A 7,212-nucleotide genomic window follows, 5' to 3' on the forward strand; every position below is an offset into this window, starting at 1 on the left:
CACGGTTATGGAGACTGGCAAATCAAAATCTGCAGAAGCGATTTCCCATCCTTAAAAGAGTTTTTAAGAGTGTTACTGTTTTGTTTTGTTTTTTTTAATGTTTATTTATTTTTGAGAGAGAGAGTGTGATACGGAGATGGGCAGAGAGAAGAAGACAGAATCCCAATTGGGCTCCACGCTGACTAGGGAGCCTGACGTGGGGCTCGAACTCAGGAACTGTGAGCTCATGACCTGAGCCCAAGTCCGACGCTTAACTGACTGAGCCACCTAGGCGCCCCAAAAGAGTTTTTAAATATAAGAACTAAAATATTACAGCTGAAGTGGATGTTCGCCTTCAGTTGCATTTTGTAACCCTTCCTCCACCATAACTGCTGTCATGAATTTAGCAAGTATCTCTCTAGTCAATGTTTTTATGCTTTTACATTCAGATAATCATGAGCAGCATATGGTTTGTGTGTTACCAGATTTGTTTCACTGGTAATGGGTTGGACATACGGTTCTTCACATTTTTTTCACTCAAAATTTTCACTCTATGTTTTCATATATATAAAGTTAGTTTATTCCTTTTAATTGCCAGAGAGAGTATTACATGAAAATATAAATATCCTATCTGGAATGGATAAATATCTATTGGTAAACATTTAATCCTTTCCAGATTTTCACTATTATAAACAACACTGTAATTAACTTTCTCAAACATGGTTTTTTTCTGGGCCTGTACGAAAGTTTCCTAGGATTGAAGCCAGAGTGGATCAATCGTGTTGTATACACATCGTCAATTTTACTAAACATTTTCAAGTTTCCAGATTTCTCTCCAAACTAATTGTGCTTAGTTAGTGGCAGATTTAGTATTTGATTTAATATTATTAGACTTACTTATTTATTTATTTTAAATGGAAATGGTCTAATTGCTAATTAAGTTTAGGCATGTGTTCTATATGTTGTTCATTTGAGTTTCTTTCTGAATTGTTCATTTTTGCTTATTTTTCCTTCTTAATTTTGTTTTTATTTTCATCAAAGTTGATACATGCGTAATTTAATAGGCCAAATAATTCTACATGATTTCTTACAAAAACCAGCCCACTCTCGTACACCAGTATCCAGTTTCTCACGTGTCTTGCTCCAGTGGTGACCATTTTCAACTTTTAGCTCTTTCTTTGACTATTTATCCATGTCTCTGCATACCAAGCTTATAATGATATTACTTCATTTCTCAAGTTTTGCATTATCTGTTGAGTTCCCATGATAGAAGGTAAAGTTTGCATGATAGAAGACAAACATTTGATTCTCCTGCCTCCAGTAAACAAATGTAATTGCCAGGTCCCCTCTCCCTATCTGCCCAATAAGTTTATATCATGATTTATTTATTTGTTTGTTTGTTTATTTATTTTTACATTATTCTGTCTGTAGAAATGCTCCCTGGAACAGAAATGCTCCCTGGAACTGATATCTGTATGACACCAGTTACTTTTGTCCTTGTGCAACTTTTTGCTTTCCTTAAGGCTAATAATCATCTGGTATATGAATCTCCGTGGTCTGCCGTAACAAATGAGCACAAACTGGATGGCTTAAAACAACAGAAATTTATTCTCTCACTTCTGAAGGACAGAAGTCTGAAATCATGGTGGCGGGAGGGCCATACTCCCTATGAAGCCTCTAGGGAAGAATCCTTCCTTGCCTCTTCTATCTTCGGGTGGTTGGCCGTAATCCTTGGCATTTCGTGGCTTGAAGCATTTTTGCCCTGGTCTTCAAGTAGACTTTTTTATTGTATGTCTGTCTGTCTCCAAGCCTCTTTCTTTATAAGAGACACCAGTCATTGGATTTAGGACCCACCTCATTTTAACTTGATTACGTCTGCAAAGATGCTACTTGCAAATAAGACACATGTATGTATATAGGGGCAGGGTGGGGGAGAGTTTAGGATTTCAGCATATCTTTTTGAGGAATGTGACTTAACCCGCAACACCTAGTAGTAACTATGCTGTCATTTGCGTAGGTTTTTCTAATTGAGCACCCCCTGTCTGCCCTCTACCCCATCCCAATACATTTAAAGATGTTGAGGGGAACCTGGGCGCTCAGTCTGTTGAGCGTCCGACTTCAGCTCAGGTCATGATCTCATAGTTCATGGATTTGAGCCCCACATTGGGCTCTGAGCTGACAGCTTGGAGCCTGCTTGGGATTCTCTCTCTCCCTGTCTTTCTGCCCCTGCCCAGTTCGTGAGTGCTCTCTCTCTCTCAAAATAAATAAACACTTTTTAAAAAAGAAAAGTTTACTGGACTTTGGGAATGACTCAAAATTCTTAAGGACATAACCCTGGGCAAAGTAGCTCTCTTTCCCAAGGGCAATTCCTGGAGAGAGACTTGCTTGTGAGCTGCCAGCAGCCAACAGGTGGCAGCACTGGTGCCTTGGCCCCCAGGGGGAATCTGGGTAGTGCACCACAGTACCCATTATACCATTCTGCCATTTTGAGAGAAATTCAGGCTTCCAACTAGCATATCCTCTCTTCAGTTTAATATATTCTGCTTTTTGGCTTATCTATTGAGAGTTTTATTTGGTAAGCATTTTTTTCTAATATGGGTTTTGTTTTGTTTTGTTTTGTTTTGTTTTGTTTTGTTTTAAGTAGGCTTCACATCCTGTGCAGAGCCCAACACAGGGCTTGAACTCATGACCCTGAGATCAAGACCTGAGCTAAGATCAAGAATTGGATGCTCAACCGGCTGAGCCACCCAGGCACCCCTCTAATTTCTTACAATTAATCTTTTGTTTTATGAATGCAGTATCGGTTCTCCGCCCTCTGAGGTTTTCAGTTATACTCTTTTCAAAGTTTCCATGTGTTTGCTGTATAAATTCTAATCTGGTGACCTTTCCTTTGTTCCTTAGCTTGCATGTTACTCTTTCATGGTATTTGCTTACTTTAGATGTTTACTTTCTGGTTGCGTGCCCATCTTTGTAGTTGAGATTGGGTTAGCCTACGCGTGAAGGTGGTATGTGCACCACAGCCAGCCACAGGGATTGTAGAAGAGGGCGCGTTTAGCTGCCAGATAGTGCTATACGGCAGCTTCTCTTTGGAAACTGGAGCTCTCCCCTCCTCCGGAGCTTGGCCCAGCCCAACATTCACACCCAGTGCTCCAGTCCCTGCTCTGGTTGTGGGTTGATGAAATCAGCCACCCTGGTAGTTACTCCAGCATTCCTTCCAATAACTTGCGTCCACAGCCTCTACACGTGGAGTTCTTCTGGAATCCCTCCCAGCTTTCCTTTGACAATCACATGCCTTGTACTATCTTTTCAAGATAGATGGGACACTGTATCACCTCACTGAATATCCTTTCCATCTTTCTTTTAGTATGCCTTCCTGAAATACTGAGGCCGGAACCTTCAGAACTACATTTTTTAGATTTCCTTGAAGCTCTAGTTTTGGATGTGATTTAGGTCCCACTAATCATTTACAACATAGGAGTTTTAGATTTTATTTATTTATTTTGAGAGAGAGAGAGATTGAGAGAGAGAGAGAGAGAGAGAGAATGCATGCATGCACTAGTGGGTGAGGGGCAGAGAGAGAGGGAGACAGAAGAACTGAAGCAGGCTCTTTGGACATCAGAGAGTCCAACACGGGGCTCAAACCTATGAACTGTGAGATCATGACCTGGGCCAAAGTCAAGAGCCGGACACTTAACCAACTGGGTTTTAAGCATTGCATGAGTTTTAGAAGGCACACAGGCAACATGCTGAGGTAGAGGTTGACTTCTGTTGCCTCTGTTATTTCAACTGGCAAGACAGGTTGTAGAGGAGCTTGATTTTCCTGCAATGACTGTGGCAGGGCTCTCAAAGCTCTAGCTTCATAGGTGAGAGGCAGGGCATAGCTTCTTTATTTTGATGCCGTGGATGGTGTCATAGGTGGCCTGCGTCTGGAGCCAACAGCTGCAGCAGCTAATTGCTTCTGGCAGGGCCACAAGCTCAGTTCTATAACGTGGCTTTAAGAGGTATTCCCTGAAGCTCAGCCGAGAGCTGATCTTTTTCAGACCTCCCAATGACTATGATACCCATTAGATATACTGTAATAAATTCCTTTTAGCTTAACCAAACTGGAGTGGATTTTGTATGCAATAAAACCCTCACTGATACATGAGGATTCGTGGCATTTTCTGGTATATTACAGTACTGCTTTCTTATTTCAGAGATGTTTTAGATTTTAGGGGTATTGCTAGTGGTTTTGGCGGTATGGTATTAGGATCATATGTTTAGGCATTTTGATTTCATCTTCCTAGTGAGGATTCACTTTACTCCGAGACAACAGAGTTTAATAGCATATTGTAACAAGAGATGTTTACTCTTAAAACGATTTTGGTCCAAGCCTCTTGCAGTATAAAAGGTAATATCTTTCTCCTCCTCCTCCTCCTCCTCCTCCTCCTCCTCCTCCTCCTCCTTCTTCTTCTTCTTCTTCTTCTTCTTCTTCTTCCCCTTCCCCTTCCCCTTCCCCTTCTCCCTTTTTTTGGCAAGAGTTATTTAGCAGGTTCTTATCACACCTAAGCCTGGCTTGCATTTTTAAAAATTTTAGAGAGAGTGTGTGAATGGGGGAGAGGGGCAGAGAGAGAGAGAGAGAGAATCTTAAGCAGGCTCCATGCTCAATGCAGAGACCAATGTGGGGCTCTATCCCACAACCCTGGGATCATGACCTGAGTTGAAATCAAGAGTCAGATACTCAACCGACCGAGCAACCCAAGCATCCCATGGCTTGTGTTTTAGTAGAAACCACAAGTTGCAGCTGGAGCTCTCCATGAATCCAAGAGTGGCCCAAATCTTAATTTGATTACAAGTCTCCTCTTGATATAAGGGGACTTTGTAGGGGGTGTTAGTTAATTCTACCATAGTCTAGTAGTTAGTGAAATAATTCATGAGCCTAAAATACCTAATATTAAGTACATCTTTTAAAAATTATTCTAAATTTTTACAACCAAAGAATTCTTTCTAAATTTTTTTTTTTTAATTTCCATGAAGCATCAATCCTTCAAGGTTGATCATTACACTTACAAAACACTATTAACACAGAAGTGCCTGGGTAGCTCAGTTGGTTGAGCATCTGACTCTTGATTTTGGTTCAGGTCATGATCCCAAGGTTGTGAGAGCAAGCCCTGCTTTGGGCTCCATGCTGAGTGTGAAACCTACTTAAGATACTCTCTCTCTTTCCCTCCGCACCTCTCTCCCACTTGTGCTTTCTCTCTAAAAACAAAAAAGCAAACAAACAAAAAAACCAAAAACACACTATGAGACAAATTGGGAGAAAATATTTGCAAAAGACCCAACTGATAAAGGATTCTTACCCAACATATACAGAGAATCTGAAAACTCAACAATAAGAAAAAAAAAAACATATTAAGAAGAAGGGCAAAAGATCTGAACAGACACCTCACCAGAGAAATTATACAGATCCCAAATAAGCATATGAAGCTATGTTCAACATTATATGTTATTAGGAAATCTCAAGTTAACAATGGGAGCAGTAGGAACTCTCATAGACTGCTGGTGGAAATGCAAAATGGCAGTCACTTTGGAAGACAGTTTGGTGGTTTCTTACAAAATTAAACATACTCTTACCATACAATCCAGTAATTACACTCCTTGGTATTTATTTACCCAACTGAGTGGAAAACTTCTGTCTACACAACAACCTGCACACCGATGTTTATAGCAGCTTTGTTCATAATGCCCGAACTTGGAAGCAACTAAGATTATTTGGTCCTTCAGTGGATAAATGGATGCGTAAAACAGTGATACATCCAGACAATAGACTATTTTTTAGCCCTAAAAAGAAGTGAACTATCGAGCCAAGAAAAGATATGGAGAAAACTTACATGTGTATTAATAAGTACAAGAAGCCAATCTGAAAAGGTTATATATATCGTATGATTCTAATTGTATGACATTCCAGAAAAGGCAAAACTATAGAGACAGTAAAAAGATCAGTAGTTGCTACAGGTTAATGAGGAGAAAGGGATGAAGGTGAGGCACAGAAGATTTTTAAGGCTGTGAAATTATCCTGTATGATACTATAATGGTGAAACATACATACATTTGATAAAACCTTTAGAATGTACACCAAGTGTGAGCCTTAATGGAACCGATGGACTTCAGGTGATAACAATGTATCAGTGTAAGTTCACTGATGGTAACAAATGTTGTGCGCGCGCGCGTGCGTGCGTGCGTGTGTGTGTGTGTGTGTGTGTGTAGGAGGTATATGAGAACTCTTTATTTTACAGTCAATTTTGCTGTAAATCTAAAACTGCTTTAAAATATAAAGTCTATTTAAAGGAAACATTAGGACAAATTAAAAATATATTTTTTAGGGGCACCTGACTGGCACAGTCGGTACAGCATGCATCCATTTGTGGGTTTGGCTTTTGGCTTTGTCCAGCAGACAGCAGAAGAGATTACTCAAGACTCCATGCAAGTTAAGCGAGGTGAGAGGGAGGCTAAGGGAGGTCTCCCCCAGCTGCTCTCAAGCTCCCGTATTTATTAAGCATACATTCAGGGAAACAATGTGCAGTAGGTCAGTGGGCTGTGTGCCAGAAAGAGTATTGAAAACGTGCAGAAAAACAAGTTGAGACAGGATAAAATATTCCATGCGATAACGTGGTCTAAGGAATTTATGAGCACAAGCAGTACCTAACCCCTAGATATATATTAACTAGATAAGTGAAACATGACCCACTGTTTTCAGCAAGGCCAGAAAGCAGTATTCTGCTTTGCAATGTGTTCCCTATAATCTCCTAACCCAGGACATAGCTTTTTGATTTTCCACAACTATTGATCTTGGGGTTATGAATTTGAGCCCCTTGTTGGGTGTAGAGGTTTCTTTTAAAAAAATCTTTAAAAAAATTAAAAAAAAATTTTTTTTATTTTATTCTTACTTATTTTTGAGACAGAGAGAGACAGAGCATGAATGGGGGAGGGTCAGAGAGAGAGGGAGACACAGAATCTGAAACAGGCTCCAGGCTCTGAGCTGTCAGCACAGAGCCCAATGCGGGGCTTGAACTCACGTACTGCAAGATCATGACCTGAGCCAAAGTCGGACGCCCAACCGACTGAGCCACCCAGGGGCCCCAAGAAAAAAATTTTTTAAAGTTTATTTATTTATTTTGAGAGAGAGAGAGAGCAGGGCAGGGGCAGAGAGGGAGGGAGAGAGAGAATCCCAAGCAGGCTCCATGCTGTCAGTGC

The sequence above is a fragment of the Felis catus genome, chromosome C2 (genome assembly GCF_018350175.1).
Source record: "Felis catus isolate Fca126 chromosome C2, F.catus_Fca126_mat1.0, whole genome shotgun sequence".
NCBI lineage: Eukaryota > Metazoa > Chordata > Mammalia > Carnivora > Felidae > Felis > Felis catus.